This window comes from Podarcis filfolensis (genome assembly GCF_964270895.1).
Source record: "Podarcis filfolensis genome assembly, chromosome: 9".
NCBI classification, from domain to species: Eukaryota; Metazoa; Chordata; class Lepidosauria; order Squamata; family Lacertidae; genus Podarcis; species Podarcis filfolensis.
The window spans coordinates 47,638,811-47,656,140 of record NC_139610.1 but is presented as its reverse complement, the minus strand read 5'-3'; the positions used below and the strand labels follow the sequence as shown (position 1 = coordinate 47,656,140).

At 38.7% G+C, this 17,330-nt stretch overlaps 1 long non-coding RNA gene across 1 annotated transcript in view; it reads left to right on the top strand.

The window, feature by feature from the left end:
- Positions 1–13,907, top strand: part of LOC310742568 — a 32,748-nt gene extending 18,841 nt beyond the window's left edge. Inside the window, exons 2-3 of the long non-coding RNA XR_014538565.1 lie at positions 11,363–11,453; positions 13,835–13,907. This is a non-coding gene — a long non-coding RNA (uncharacterized lncRNA). The remainder of the gene's footprint in view (positions 1–11,362; positions 11,454–13,834) is intronic.
- Positions 13,908–17,330: the final 3,423 nt, after the last annotated feature.

Sequence of the window (17,330 nt, the reverse complement as noted above, 5' to 3'; positions counted from 1 at the left end):
GTGGGGAACTGACCTTAAGATTGGCAAAATGACAAACCCAAGAGAAACAAAAATTGACAAATCTGACCATCCCTAATATCCAGCAGGTGTTTCATTTTCTTTTCTGCATAAAATATCCAGTGTCAGCATTGCAAAGCATTAAATAGCTGACATGTCAAAAAGTATGAAAGAGATTTTCAAAGGAACAAGGAATGGACAGCAATCCATCTGCAAGACTTTTCCTTGACTTTGTTGGTTATGAATGACATAACGTTGCTATGCCAGCAGTGCGGTGTACGTTTTCCCCCCTCAGTCACTGTATCTTCAGCAAATGATAAGTGTGAAGTGGATCCCAGTTCCATGAATGTAGTTTGTGGCTTGCATTTAACTAGTAAAATATCCCAAACAGAACTTTTTGATCTTTCAGTTACAACTAGAGACATTTTCAGGAAACTATCGCTTTACGTGTTCTCATAAACTAGAAAAATGTCTGTTTTTGTTTCATTCTTGCAGTGAAAGACGACCAATAGTTACTCATTGGTTTCCTCGTGTACATTTATTGGGCTGATAAAGACTGCAAGATGTAGTGAAAGAAACTCTTGGTTTATTTTACTTTGGCAATAATAAGAGCATGTAGCCAATTTTAAAAGCCTAAATAAAGCCAGAAGAAAATAATTGGTATATCCTGATATAACCAGTACACACAGAGAGACAGACATGCACACACACACACACACACACTCCACTCATTCTTTTACAGGTACCTTCCAGAAATACAGCCAATCTTTTTTTTACTAGCCAACTGTTTTTAATTCTTTGCCTCTTATTTTTAGGGTTATTACAGCAAAAATTTCATTGGAACCATAGGAGCTTTGGTAATGGAAGTGAAGAAATAACTTATATGGTACCACAAAGATACAAATTTTTAAAAAGAACCATTGACCAACAATGCGCCCAACTCAGATATCATGTTCCCTTCATAATTCAAGGAATATGCCTTAGAGAGTAGCCAGTGGTGAGGCATGGGTCTCGTTTAAGCAGTGGCTCTACTCAAATTTAAATGCGCCTGCTAGTGCTACACTCTCACAGTCAACTAAAAAGAAGCTTCATATCTAACCACAGAAATCTGCTCCACCTCCACTATTCATTTTTCCATTCTGTAACAGTCCACAGGGCACATGAAAAGTACTTGATGCTTTTTCAAATTACTAGCTATAAATTTTATTTTAAAAAATATGAACAGATTTCAGTCCAGCCTGCAGAGTTGAAGTGAAGGTCATTACATGCCAGCAGTCTAAGAATGGCTGTAATTATACCTTTTTATACTATTTTTCTGGTGCTATATAGAACGCATCATAAAAACACAGGAAACATTAATCTACAGATTACTGTTATAAGCAGAAAATGTCTCCCCCCAATTAAAAATAGCCTTTACCTTTTACCGTTTTTATTTAAAATAAAAACAAAAACACTTTTCCCTTTAGAAGCATGCGTATTTCCTTTAAATACCCATTACCTAAATGAGTGGGAGCCAAAAATCACTTAAAATACCGTGCATAGGCATATATTGATTTAGTTACATTGATTTCCATGGTACTAAGTTGACTTAGTTGCATAGGTTTAAATTGGGTAGCAATGCAAATTAATTTTCTGTCTTACGTTTCTTCCAATTATTGGATTGTAATAGCATTGATTGCCATCAAATTAAAAATGAAATTACAGAACTGAAAATGATGCCCCAACCTGGATGTCTATCATAGCCCTGGGGTGCTTTAGTAAAGCACACACAGGAAGAACATAAGGAACTGCCTTAAACTGAATGGTCCCTCTAGGTGAGTATTGTCTATATTGGCTAGTTCACCAAGAGATTCCAGGCATTGAACTTGGAAGGATGAGCTCTACAGCTGAGCTATGGGTACTTAGATCTCATTTGCTGGATAGGGACAAGTGAATCTAATCCACTTGTATTGACCAGAAGCTTCACTTTGGCTTCATAGTGCATGCAACTTGTCAGATTCATTTCAGTGGAAGGAACAGGTAAAACCACCAGCCACAACAGCATACCAATAGTGGCAGGAGGGTCCTTCCATTATGTACTGGGAGGTGACAGTGGTGGTGGTACGACTACAGGGTTGATGAGTGGATGCCCTGATTATATCAGTAGTCTACACATCCACCAGCTTCACACCTCCACTGATGCCTCTCAGCACCACAAGATAATTCTACTGCCATGCTGGGCAGCTTCCACTTTTGCCTAATGAACCACCCCATTAGCTAGCACTCATCTCTGCATATAACATAGGTCAGCATGAGGGTTTACTAGGTTCCTACAGACAATGTAAACAGGAACAGAAATCCAAGCCAAAAAAAAAGGAAAAAAAGCATGACTGGCTTTTACTAAATACAATGGAAAGCAAATGCCCACAGTGTTTCAATACTAAAATTCAAAGCAACTGCCCACGGGATGTCAACCACAACAGGGGATAATAATTACCAATCAGAGACGGTTCACTGAAAGCAAATGGTGGATGACCAGTCCTCTGATCTTCAGGCAGAAGTGGGTTCTGGACCTTCTCCTGTCAGTCCAGGACAAGGCGTCATCTATGGAACAGGCAGGCCACCCTGCATTATGTCACCCACTGAGTTCTACTTCAAAGTCTCTTCTTCAGCTGACACAACTTGAACTAATTGCATCCTATATTCTTGTTTGCTTACCTTCTGATTTTTTCCCCTCTTGCCTTTTTATAACATTTTTTTTCTCATGCTAGAATCTTCCATCCCCTGTGCTTGCAAAAACTGGCTGAAGGCCTCGTGGCCCACTTGCATTATTTCTTCACCTGTTATCTATGTGGTGTGATAACTGCATAAATGGTCTCTGTAAGCATACAGGTGACGGAGGAAGCATTCCTAACTTGTAAACTAAAGCCATTGTCTTTCACCTGTTTTCTAGTACCTCTGATCATCCAGATTGAATATCCCCTATTTGTTCTTTTCTCCTCTCTCTCACACACATCATGCTTCCCTTTCTGCTCCTTCTAAATCGTGCCATCTCGGCATGGCCTTCCTTGATTTAGTTCAAACATCAGCTTGACATCTTTGCAGTCCAGACATACCTTTGCATAGTCCACCTGTCTTTAAATTGTGGTTAACAGCATAAAGCTCCACACAGACTGAGAACCAAAGGGTTGCCCATGTCAGGCTAGTTTTGCTCATACAAAAGTGTTGTCCATGCCAAGCCAGGTTGGCCAGGTCAACTTAACCAAGCCTTCATATGCATCTCTACTTCCTCCATTGAAATGAATAGAAAAGAATCACTAGCAAATAGAATTCAAGTTCTGCATTCAAACCCATTCATCCACAAGGAATCACTAAACTTAAATATCTGGCTATAAGACAATAGGCCCACTTTTGAGCAGGAACTGAAAGAAATAAAGCCAGAAATAAGAAGGTTTACCTGACAACATCAAGACGACATTCAATAGATTGGTTTTTAAAGAATTGGCTTATGATTACTAGACAGCACTCAAGAGTTCTGGGCTGGAGCAGACTATATGTAATTTATAGTATTATTTATCCAGTATCTCTTTTATCAACCTATGTGGTCCATCTTGAAGTAATTGTTTTTCTCTGTGAATGCATCTTTATTTTATCTCCATCTGTTTTTCAGATCAATGATTTTTTTTTTATGAAAAAGGGATTGTTCTGGTTTTGTCTATTTATCCCACACACACACAACCATTGAGCGCATACTGTTGTTTATGGCAGAATATCTATTAATTAAAGGTTCAAAAATGCCTTTAATTGTGATAGAAATCTATCGGCCTTCAGGTATATAGTATTAAATTGTCTTCTTTACCAATTGGGATAACTTAATAACTTAAATTAATAGTGAAAATATCTGTATTGGAATATATGAAAAGTCATCTTCATTTTCTCAAATGCAAGTAACAAAAGATGAAATTATATATAATTATTACCATATTTTATATGAATAAAGCACTTTCTTGTGAATTAGTTCTCTCAAAACACATCACATAGCACGTCCCCTTTTTGTGACTGGGCAGCAGTTGTTCATTCTACAAAATAACCTGAAACAAATGAAAACACACTGAGTACAATTTTACTCAAGTCATATTTGTTATCACAGATCAAACTTTATGGAAAATAGACACAAATCATGTACCAAATAAAGAATCTTTATGAGCAGAATGGAACAACAACAACAACAAAATGCATACCTTTGCCCCATAAGGTTCAACAATAATGTTGAACACTCCCCGTTGTCTTTTTCTTTGACTAGTGCTTACTTACACACCTGGCCCCTACTCTTACCTGGGAGCCTAGGGGAGTCACCTTCTCCAAGGTCTGATGGACCTCCTGTTTCAAACACTAGAGACAAATGTCCAGCTGTATTTACTTACCATTAGTTCCTACCGAGGAAATCAATCACCCATGTCTATTAACAAGACATTTTCCTATTGAAGGAAGGTCAGCTTGTTATAACATCATACACCCTTAGGAAAGGAACCATAGCTCAGCCACAGAGAAGATCCTTTGCATGCGCAAGGTCCCAGGTTCAATCCCCAACATCTACGTGTAAGGCTGAGAGAGCCCTGTCTGAAACCCATGACAGCCACTGCCGGTCAGTGTAGACCAAAGTGAGCTAGATCTGACTCAGTATAAGGGAGTTTCCTATATTCCTATAATAGGTAATTCCTAGAAGTAAATGTGATTGTACTGGGGAAAAATAATCACACATAATTATAATTAATCCAGCCTGCAACAGTATTATTCCATGTGACATTATTACTCAGTAACCCACTGACCTAGTTTCAGTGCAGCAGAGTTCACATCATCTACTGAAGCAGACTTGTAATGAAGTTTAAAGATACGTGAAAGAAATTATCTGACCTACAGTGCCAGACTGGGCAGTACTAATCTGCCATGAGTTATAGCTATTTTGTCAATCACTAAGGATTAAACAGATGTAGAATGATAGTATTTTAGTGCTTCCTCAGATTCCGTAATCAGGTTTCAGCCTTTAGTGTTCAGTCACTTGCCCTTCCTGTTTCATGTGGTAAAGAGGGCGGGGGAGGGGAGGTGGGGAGAGAGAGGGGGGGATATATGGACTGATTGTCAGGTACAGTACCCAAAAAAATTCTCGTGACAAAATATATACTTTTTTTAACCAATTCAAAATGTCATATATTCTTGCCAGCTCTCTCTATATTCATACAAAGGATGCAGCCATCTACATGGCAAGTAGAATGGATGCACATTATAATAAATAACACAATGGGAAAACCATTGTTCCGTTCTGCTGAAGGACAATGTTACCAGTATGACTGAAATGCTCTAAAATCACCCATTCTAAATATCTGCATGTATTTGCCTTGCAGGAGGAAGCCAAATCTCTCCTCCCCACCCTCGCCCCATTTAAGAGATGGTGAAAGATTGATTCTGACTTTGTAAATGTTGTTCATGACTTGGTGATTCAGCCCATTTTTCTGCAATCCTAAGTTCTCATTCAGAAACCATCCACAATTTATTAATATGTTCATTCATAGGCATTTATAGCCCACCATTCACCATGCAGTCCCAGAACAGGCTACATACAGCTCAATGCAATTAAACACAAAACATTAAATGGGAAGGATTTTCAGAGCTCCTTGTTGATGTCACACATCGGTGCTCAGTGCCTGAAGAATGGAACAAGTAATTGGAAGAGCTATTGGTGCCTTCTTTGAGGACTTATTAAGATGGTCCAATGAGAGGCAGTCGGATCCTTTGGCTTTTATTTTATTTATTTATTATTATTATTATTATTATTATTGTTATTATTATTATTATTATTCAATGACAAACCTAGACAGCATCTTAAAAAGCAGAGACATCACCTTGCCAACAAAGGTCCGTATAGTTAAAGCTATGGTTTTCCCAGTAGTGATGTATGGAAGTGAGAGCTGGACCATAAAGAAGGCTGATCACCGAAGAATTGATTCTTTTGAATTATGGTACAGGAGGAGACTCTTGAGAGTCCCATGGACTGCAAGAAGATCAAACCTCTCCATTCTGAAGGAAATCAGCCCTGAGTGCTCACTGGAAGGACAGATCGTGAAGCTGAAGCTCCAATCCTTTCCTGCCTCATGAGAAGAGAAGACTCACTGGAAAAGACCCTGATGTTGGGAAAGATTGAGGGCACAAGGAGAAGGGGACGACAGAGGACGAGATGGTTGGACAGTGTTCTCGAAGCTACCAGCATGATTTTGACCAAACGGTGGGAGGCAGTGGAAGACAGGAGTGCCTGGCGTGCTCAGGTCCATGGGGTCACGAAGAGTCGGACATGACTAAACGACTAAACAACAACAACAACAACATTATTATTATTATTATTATTATTATTATTATTATTATTATACTATCCTATACCTGGGGGTCTCATGGCAGTTCACAGAATAAAATCAATATATAAAACCACAAAATACCTAATAAAAACAAAAACAACCCAATAGCCCAAATGCCTCAAGCTTACCCACAAAGCCTCCCTGTTGAAAGTCCCAGTTGGCCTGTGGAATGGAAAACTGACCCAGGGGATTACCACCTTTGCCCACTGGCTTGGAAAAAAGCAGTTCCTTGGTTTTCTGAGCTGCCAGAATTTAAGTGTCTGAGATGGCTAAAGTACAGGTGGCAGCCTACTTGTAACAGATCTGACCCAACACAACTTGGAGCTCCATCTGTAAGCCTGCCCACCTAGCTTCCTTGGGCCACCCTGCTAGCTTGGCTCTCATCCCCTCTGCCTCTTCATCCCCAAATACCTTCAGAGACTGCTTTGTCCCTTATGATGTTTAACATGAACCAAAGGATTGTACATTTTAAGCCACGAGCTTTCTTCAAATTATGTCCACATTTTGTTGAGCATTGCCAATCACATTGGATTCATAATTGGAACCACAGGCTGCTGTGGTACCCTTGGAGGCTTCAATATAGGAGAAATGAACGAAACCACTTGACCACAGGATATTTTAAAAGTCATTGTAAATATGTGCATGCAGTGAAATGGGTGATATAATACGCTGCTCATGTGACCATTTTCCACCGGGATGAAATCACGACTTTCTACTGGAACTGACTTTGTTAGTTCAGGGAGCCATTGCTGACTTCAACTGTGTTTATTTCTATTATTTTCTTAGTCTGGGTGGCAAAGGCCATTAAGTAAAAGAATTGCCACGCTCCATTTCTTCTTTGGAGTAGGCATTTGTGCCCCTTGCTATGAGCCTCATCTGGCACCTTCTTTATGGTCATTCTAGTGCCAGGTGAATTTTTGTTCATTCTCTTGGGCCGTCAAAAAACAACAACAAATTGTGATTTTACAGTTTTGAACCACCATTTATATGCTGCGTAATTTAGTCATCTGGTTTTATTCCATCGGCTGGAAACGTTTAGGCTGCAAGGTGTTATTTTATATTTGCCTTTTACGATGCAACCTTTTAGTATTTTAATTGTTATTGTATTGTGTTACGTCACCCTGAAAATTAGTGAACAATGTAATTGGGCAATCTTATATACTGTAACTATAAGAAACAAATAAATATGAGTGCAAGATCTAAACATTAAGAATACAGTGCAGAAGAACTATGTAGCAGAAAGAGATGATTGTGAAACATCTCAAGGTGAAGAAAGGTTTTGTTTAAAGTCAACTCAGAAGTTCAAGCTTATTTCTTGCTTCTGCTTGCTTATCTATAAACATACCAGCAAGGATTACCCGATGATTTCACAACAATCATGTGAATGGGGATTGGGTTTGGGGGGGGGCAGGCCTAAGGTTCATGCACAGCTCCATAGGACTATCAGAGCTCTGTGAAACATTGATGGATCACATTGCAAGTATTTACCATCCAGACTACTATTATTGCAATTAGTAGCTCACTAAAAGGAAACCCAGAGTATGTGCTTGACAGTGTTTGTATAACAAAAGCAGAGGCAAAAACGACTTGCTCCTGTAGCTGGATATGAAAACTAAACAGCTGGGGAACTGAAGAGCTGAATTATTTATATACAGAGGTATTAAAAGTAAATAAAAAGCCACATAGTAAGCTCAGCAATTTCATTTGTCTTTTCTGAACTCCTTTCTCTCTTAGAACAGAGCATTTTGTTAAAATAGAATACAGAGACATTCAAGTGGGATACTACTATTTTGGCATGTGCAAAAAGAAATGTTGACACATAACTCATTTTTTTTTAAATTGGGCACTATTAGCAAGTGCTTATGAAATGCTCATTAGAGTTTTCAGAACTAATGTGTTAAAAAAAACACCTCTCAAAATCCAATGTACTTAGCTCAGCTCCATGTTCTCTGTATTATGCACTTAAGGATGTGTGCATTTATGTATTATTTTATTATTATTAATAATAATATTTTAAACTGCCCTTCAACTGATGGTCTCAGGATGCATAAAGGAATAGAGTAAAATGTAACATAAAATCAACAACAAAACCATAAAATTCTATTGTAAATCACTGCAGGATGCCTCACATGAGGCATAAAGCCGGATGAACCACATGACTTTAATAGGCAATAAAAAGGCATCAACAAGAGGACAAATGTATCTCTAATGAAAGAGAGTACCATAACTGGGGTGCCATAACCAGAAGGCCCTGCTATATATCAATTTGGAATATTATCAATGGAACTGTATGTATGCAATATGGGAAAACCTTTGCATACTGACACACCAGTATAGCAATTATGATCTGCCATTTGAAGAAAATAATATTAAGAGGAAAATACTCATTTTGATTTTCATAACAAAGGATTATGCCTGTTTCTGTAAGACATTGTCTTTCTTTTACAGATTTTCTAAATATCCATATATAATCTATAAATCATATATGGATAAAGAATTAGGGTAGATTCCCCCCCCCTTAAATACCACCTTAATTCTCTACCATTTAGGATATATGGACTTTGAGCATTCAGAAGAGAAACAAATAGTGTCCATGAGAAGAAATGGGAAGGATCACCAAAAAGGTGAAATCAGGCTTCCTTCATAAAGGGAAAAAATGCAGGATCATAAACTTGGAAACCTTGTTGAAGGTCCTCTAGTTCAATCCCTTGGTGGTGATAGTGTAGCTCCACCATTCCTAACAGATTCACATTTATTCTTTTCTAAAAAGATATCTCCAGAGATAGGTAATCTGCAACCTTTTTCAGGAATCTGCTTCCATTGTCCAATGGCTTATCTTTTGAAAATACATACATTATGTTTCCCCTAATATTCAGAATTTCATTACCTCATTGACGTTTTTAAAGTCAGGATCACAGTGTTAAATGCAGCATCCCAGTATATGCAACACCTGCCCTACTCAGTTGAACTCGGAGTGTGTTTCCCATGGGTGCAAAACTCTCTGCTACATATGTGAGAAGTCAAAATATAAATAAAAGAAAGAAAGAACCCTCTCCCACCATCATATAAACTCTGAATGTTCATACATATATATGAATATTTGTGATGAACAAAAGAGAGGATTTCTTATGTTGGTAGTTGATGCTAAGTGATTATGGTGCTCATCAACGTTGACGTCATGACTGAGCATTCAGCAAACAAACCCTTTCTGAGCATCCCATTCTCAAATCTCTATAACTTCCACCTTGGAAACAACATTGTGCCATTTTTATCAGAGCAGCTGATGAAGATGGAAGCCAAATGTTTTGCCACACAGATAAAAAAAATACTTGCAATTAATACTTGTTAATTGCAATAATGTACAGTGGTACCTTGGTTTGCAGCCATTTTGGATTACAACCATTTTGGATTACAACCATGTCAAACCCGGAAGCACATGCCCCCCCTTTTTTATTACAACCCTTTTTTTTAATTACAACCTTTTTTGGGGGGGGGAGGCCCCATTGGCGAAAGCGCACCTTGAGTTACAACCTGTTTTTGGTTTACAACTGAACCTCCGAAACGGATTATGGTTGTAAACCAAGGTACCACTGTATATATTTTGTTAGTGATTAATGGAGTCCTAAAAGGGACTCAGAGCAGGTTGTGTTAAATGGAGTTTGATGCTTAGGTATCAGGGTTTTTTTAAAGTCATCATAAAAAAACTGTCAGCACTTTAGTGTGCATTTCTCTTAATATACACATTACTGTAGGTTCTTTTGCCTAACATACACATCTTTGCAAGTAATTTCCTCTAAAATGCTTACCCTTACATTCAAAGCCCTGGGGCCCAAATGTCTGAGAGAATGCCTGCTCCCATATAGACCCGCCCATGATCTGCAGACAAGGCCCTCTTCATAGCGGGAGGTACATATAGCGCAAGGGAAGGAGTTCCCACCTCATTGAGGCCTCTTCATTTTATTCTTTCAGGAAACAGATTGAGCTGTGTCTGCTTTAGCAGACTTTTGGAGGGGATGCGGTGAAGAGTTGTTAGTTGATATACAATTGGACTGGTCTGGAAGTGTCAAATAATTCAAAGCTGCCTTTTCCTATTGTCTTTTACATTTATGAATTTTTTTATTATATTTCACCTGTATTTTATGGTATTGCTTTTATGTTTTTGTTGAGGTATACTTATCACCAAAGGGCAACATATAGGACTGGTAAATCAATCAATAATATAATGCTATTTAACATGTCCACAATATACACATTTTAAAGCACAATACCCCCTAATATTCAGATTCTTGTATGCATTATTTGGCTGAAGAACTGCATCATAGAGATTTGGAATACAGTATATGGATTTCGAAAAAGAGCTGTGCTTTAGTCCGCATGTTGGTTCTGCTCATGTAAATTAGGTGCATTCGCATCAAAATGGAAAGCAAACCAAATGTCTCCCCATCCCTGATATGAAACAGTATTCATATATTCAATTTCCTGCACCCACCCCACAGTCTAGATCAAGAATAATCCTGGGAGAGCTCCAACAGCACCAAGGTTTACAAGGGCCTTGAGAGGGACTGTACAATGCAAAGGAAACCTTTATTACTGTGCAGCTGTTGGGTTCCGTGAAAATAAAAAAGGATATTTGTAAGGGTGCTTTGATGTGAATGCTCAGCTAATGGCAGGGGTCTGGATATAACAAAAGAAGGTGGAATGATTACAGTCATGTTCCTCTTTTCAGGTCTGAATCCACTTTTTTTTTGGTCCCAAATATGTGCTTCACCAGCCCTTCATACAATAGCTCTGGTTATTATTTCAGCCTGAATGAAGTCACCTGAAATACATCTTATAAGTTCTCTAAAACATGTGATCTCTGATCTAGTTCCACCAACATCTTTATTATCCTATATTATCAAAATTTAATAGTCCATATAATGACCTTGTGTTTCAGATCTGATGCCAAATATATCTGATTTTCTTTCCTGGCATTTCAGGTGCTCTAGGGAGTAATCCAAGTACATCTCAGCACTGCTATTTTGGAAGGTTTCCATATTCATATGAACATGGACGAGGTTTCCACATAAGGTAAAGCTGTGGGGAAATATGAGAGCAATGGGAGATGGGGCAGAGGTAAAGAAAAGTGCAGAAGGGGTGGGGAGGAACTTACTAAAAGAAGGTTGAAATGACTACATATCTCTCACACACTCACCATTTGGAACCATTGCTGAAACATGGGTAACATTAAACAAATGGCTCAGCCACTTTTCTTTTTCCAGGAATAAGGTAATGGATAGCAGGCTGCCTTGGATCGGTCTTGCCAAAATGTTAAATTTGACTACTGGTCATTTCAACTTCTCATGTTTGTTCACCTTAACTAACCTATAGAGGCAGGCTAGTATAATTCATGTTGCACCGATGAAAACAGAGGCCTGACATGATTACTTCCCTAAGGCCACAAAAAGATTTCATAATGTAAATGGGGCTCATGAACTTCAGTTCTTGAAGTTGTAAGCCTGGCTTTCTAGACTAGCACCAGACAGCTTCCCACACCCCATGAAGGTTTGTTTATCCATGGGGATTGTAAACCAAGGGTAGGAGCCAACACTGAGCAGAGCAGATCATGGGCGAAGCCACTCTTCTTCTCTTGCTGCAATCCCTCCTCCTTTTCTGACCTGAGAAACTGAGAGAGATTTTGGAAAGTAGATGGGGGCAGAGATGTAAGAAACCCTCCTCTTCCTCTTTATCCTGAGATGCAAAAGCACAGAGTTAGTGATGGGAAAGGATAAGAGGAAGATCCTTGGCCAACCTACCTCTACCTCAACCAGCTCCTCCTCCTGTCCTGGGTCTGGCTGATTGCCTTGCCTCATCTCAGCTCCCTCCATCTTCATCACTATACCTAACACTGGAATTATGGATTGAAGAGTAGGAGACAAGCCAGCTTTTTGCAGATGGAGAAGGCAAGAGGGAGGCTGCTCCCAGCTAGCCTCTGCTGCAGTTGTGCCACTACCGCAAAAGAAGTGGCCTACCAATCCTTGTCAAAAAGCAAACAAGGGGGGAAACCTACCCAATCCCCTTCTGACACTGTGGGATGGATGGGATTAGACTGAGGGCTGCATCTGGTTCATGGACATGGAGATTTCCCACCCCATATCTAGACCACCACACCCTTTTGCAGAAATGCTTTAGTGTACAAAGTTTCCATCAGTTTCAGAGTAATCCTCCTTCAAGGGTTAATAGGATCTTTAATTTATTTAGCTCTCAGAGATGCTAGGCATGAGACTGCTTATGCGTAGCTAGTGAGGAATAAAAGTCCTTAACAGTCAACTCTTAATATCCAGCAGAAAATTCTGATATTGCTAATTTTCAGTGCTGATTCGTATTGTTTTGCAAGAACCTCATAAGCAGAAATGCCTTCCATATCTGATTCCCTGCTTCTGCTGTAATGCTCAGTGTGGGGTTCACAAATTTCATCACAGATGTAGTCTATGAGTTCCTGCAGTGATCAGGAATGCCAACATGTCTCCTCCAGTCAAACAAAACTAGTTATTGCTTATTTGTGTGTAAGCATATTCATATTCAAAATTGCCTAGGAAATAGCATTGTAGCTGATAAACACACACACACACACACTTAATTCCCCCCCCCAAAAAAATAAACAGGGGGAAATCTCAAATGCCACTTACCAATAAACTCCTCCAGCATTACTTCCAACTTTCTTTGCACATTTTCTTTACTTTGTCTTTTTCACTATCTTTTGCTATGACATTTTTCTCTCTAATTTTATCAGTAACAAGCCTTGAATACAGATAGGTAGCCGTGTTGGTCTGCCATAGTCAAAACAAAAAAAATTTTTTTCCTTCCAGTAGCACCTTAAAGACCAACGAAGTTAGTTCTTGGTATTTTGTGCATGCACACGAAAGCTCATACCAAGAACTAACTTAGTTGGTCTTTAAGGTGCTACTGGAAGGAAGCCTTGAATAGTACCACTGCAGTCTACAAGCAGTCTTTGCACAGAGATGAAAATCAGACTTTTCTAAGAATAACTTTTGAATTATTGATATGTTCAAAGAATACTTAGACTCAGCAGAAACTCAACCATTTAAAAAAGAGTACTGAGCAGCATATATTTCTTTACATCATCCTACAGTTTAGCAGCTGAATCTACATCTGCCTCAACTTATAGGCAGGTAGAGTTTGCCAACCTGCACGATCACTTTATTTATTTGAGGCAAGCGAAAGTGGAAGAGATTTAAGCATGGGGTATGTTCATGTTAGAAAACTTGAGTGGCCACTTATCGCCAGAAAAGAAGATATATATTGCTCAAAAAGAAAATAAATCCGGACACATATTTTCATAAAGTTTGCATATGCTAACAATATATGTAGAGATACAAATTACAATATAATATATATAACTGGCCATATTGGGATATATTGTCACCAGGTAACACTCCTTCCCGCCCCAGCTGTGCTTGTTTAGCCTGCTGTCCAACTATGAAAATTTGATGGGAAATTCATCACCCTTCTTCTTCAAGGCCCTTCCTCCACATAGATCTTTATCTTTAGATGAGATATCCCTTCACACAGAGCAATGGTTCACAAACTGTGTTTTGGGTACCACCAGTGGTCCATGAGCTTCATTCAGGTGGTGAGTGGCATGTATGCATTAAATATTCATATTTATTTTTAATTGTATTTTATTGCTTATTTTTACACTTTTTGAGGGTTAATATATGAGAAACAGGTTTCTCTTTTTCATATTTTTGCACATAGGTGAATGCAAACAAAGCACTTAAACCCAACATCTCATGTGCGAAGCTTGCATTTGTGCAAAAATGCTGTATTTCTGTTTAAGATATATGCAAATGCGGGCAAGCAGGAGAAGACTGGGTTCCACTCATATGTAGAGATGGAGAAGAAATATGAAACAGTTCCCATTTAAAAGAGAACTTGCTTAATTTGCACTTTCTACAACAAGATGCTAGCCGAAACACAATTATCCTTGCAAAACTCACACTTCTCTGAATTTTGCAGTCCAGTTCTCCAGACAAGAAACATGTACAAAAATCATATACTTGTGTAAAGTGTGCATATAAATGCATATGTTAGTGAAAATATCATACAAATTCATTATGCCAGGGGAAATCACATCCCAATAAGTGACAGCCGCATACAAAAACGTTACAACAGTCAAACATCTGAGCTTTGATATCACAATCCCCCAACAATCTGGAGAAACAATCATACATAAAGCATGATAAGGAATCTCATGCTTTATGTAGGAAAAACTAAGATATTGTTGTGTTTTGCAAAACACTTGTTTCAGAGTAAATAGTTTCCAGCTGATCCTTTGTAGAGAACTCCTTTGTAGTAAGTGGTTTGAAAACTCCAACTAAATACTCTGAGCTCATCCCTCTTCCCAACAAGCATAAAATGTTTTTGCACAAGTATGGTAAGAGTGCTCTGAAGATAAGGCACATTCAACATTCAAGCAGAAATGTTCTCAACTTTGGGGCACCAGCTCAGGAAAACCTTATCTTCAGGCTCTGTGGATTATTCCCGTCACATCATAATAATTTGTAGCCCTCAAGCTATTAACCAAGGTCTGTTGCTCATTCACCATCAAACTCGGCACAGTGAATCTATCAAGGAATGAATTTTCTGCACATCTTAAAGCGTACCTCCTGCACAATTTCAGTTTTCAAAGCTGGACCCCTATTGCTTTATTTGGTTTCCATGGCTTTATGTTTTATGACAGTGTGATTAACAATTCAGTTTTGCTACCACTGCAAACAACATGTAAGATATTCCATATGGTGACTGCCGACAGTACTACAGATCCCGTCAATAGGCAAGAACCAAACACCTGTAACTGTAATGATAGATGGATTACTGCTCAGCATGAATTTACAGTAGGCAGTTAGCAAGCTATGTAAGTATCCAGCAATACAGCTGGTCTATGAGTTGAATGTAGCTTCTCAGCATTTGTCTACATAAATAAAAGTAAAAGCTGCATGCCTTTATTTCAGGTCTATTTGGCTCTAACAATCCTCTGATGGCTGAGTGATATTGGAAATTTGGCTGGAGGACTGTTTGCATTTCCCCCTACAAATCAAGCACAAAGCAGAATTTAGGGGACCTAGGCGCACTCAGTCTCTAGTAGCTTGGTTATGAATTTCAAGGACCAGTTCCCCATGATCCTGGCTTCTTCTCAGTAATCACAGTTCAACGAAACCACAGGTCCTCATGTTCAGACATCTTGGAGATCTTTGAATCTCTTCCTCTGGTATGCATAAAAATGGTGTGTGTGTGTGCAAGCCTGAGGATCACGCAGGATCATTCATATAGCAAGAAACAGTCATTTCTCATTTTATGTGACGCAAACCTGTTTGTGTGTGTATTCACATGTCACTGCTGTATGAAACCAATTCAATGTTGTATGGATGTCCAATCACTGATGAAGTCCATTTCCTCTCAAAAGGACTCAATCAAATTTCAGCACATATTTAGCATTTTAATGTTCCAAACTTTGTGGTATGTTTAAAAGATATATTTTGCAATGCCAAGAAATAAATTTTCAGTCCTGGTGTAATTATTTTTCATCCTTCTTCAAATGCCACTCTTAATCTTTTATTTTTATGTGTCACTGTAGTTCGGTGTTGTTTACTAGCTATGGCATCATTTTGACTTCCAACATCTAAGCCAATGGATCTTGATTTCTCATCTTGCATTTAAGTTGTGATTATGTATTTATTCATGTGTTATATTTTTATAGGTTCAAATGCCCTTATGCTGTCTATGAATCTTATATATGAATTTACAAGCTTAAAACTGGAACCTAATACTTGATTTTTAAGAGGTGCTATTAGGCAAAATGTGTGATCTCATGATTCCTGGATACTGTAAAATTTGGTTTTGGTTGGAAGACAAGGGTTTGAGTATTATTCAGCCAGTAAAATTTGTAATTTTCCAGAGGTTTGCCAAGCAACAAGCCTCAAGTGTTTCAAATCTCCCACAGTCCTTTAGATATAGCATAAAGGGATTTTCGTAAATTACCCACCAGATCTTCTACCACAGATCTCAAAACATGATCATGGCAAGCATGACATTTATAGACAATAAACTTGTTCCCGGTGTAAGAAATACTGTAATATTAGAGAGGGCAAGGTTTGCAAACATTAATTTTGACCATGTGTGGTTTGAATGTCATGAATTTTAAATACTGGATTTCATTTTTTTCTGTGCTAGATGACTTTTAATACATTATCTTGTGTTTCATAGAATTCATATACCAGGAAAGAACATGATTAGCAGCCATTACGTTCCATGGGATGATATCCAATGTTAGTCATACTCCTATAAGACTCATTAAAATCAATTGGTTTAACAAGTCCATTAATTTCAGTAAATATGACTAAGATCAATATCACCCCGTGAATCTGTGTAATCCCTTTTTTAAAGCCATCTAAGGTGGTGGTGATTACGACATCTTGTGCTAGCAAATTCCAAAGTTCAACTCTATGCTGCATGAAGAAGAGAAGAAGAAGAAGAAGAGTTTGGATTTGATACCCCGCTTTATCACTACCCTAAGGAGTCTCAAAGCGGCTAACATTCTCCTTTCCCTTCCTCCCCCACAACAAACACTCTGTGAGGTGAGTGGGGCTGAGAGACTTCAGAGAAGTGTGACTGGCCCAAGGTCACCCAGCAGCTGCATGTGGAGGAGTGGAGACACGAACCCGGTTCACCAGATTACGAGTCTACCACTCTTAACCACTACACCACACCAGCACTTCCTCATCTGAACCAAATCATCTCCTACAACAGTAAATGAGAGAAGGTGCTCTTTTCCCAGACTATGGCTAAGAATCACCCGAAGAGCCAATCAAGCCACTAGATGTGGTTGTGGCAGCCAGTGTAAATATGATGTGGATGATAATGATAGTGGCAATATGGAATTTCAAA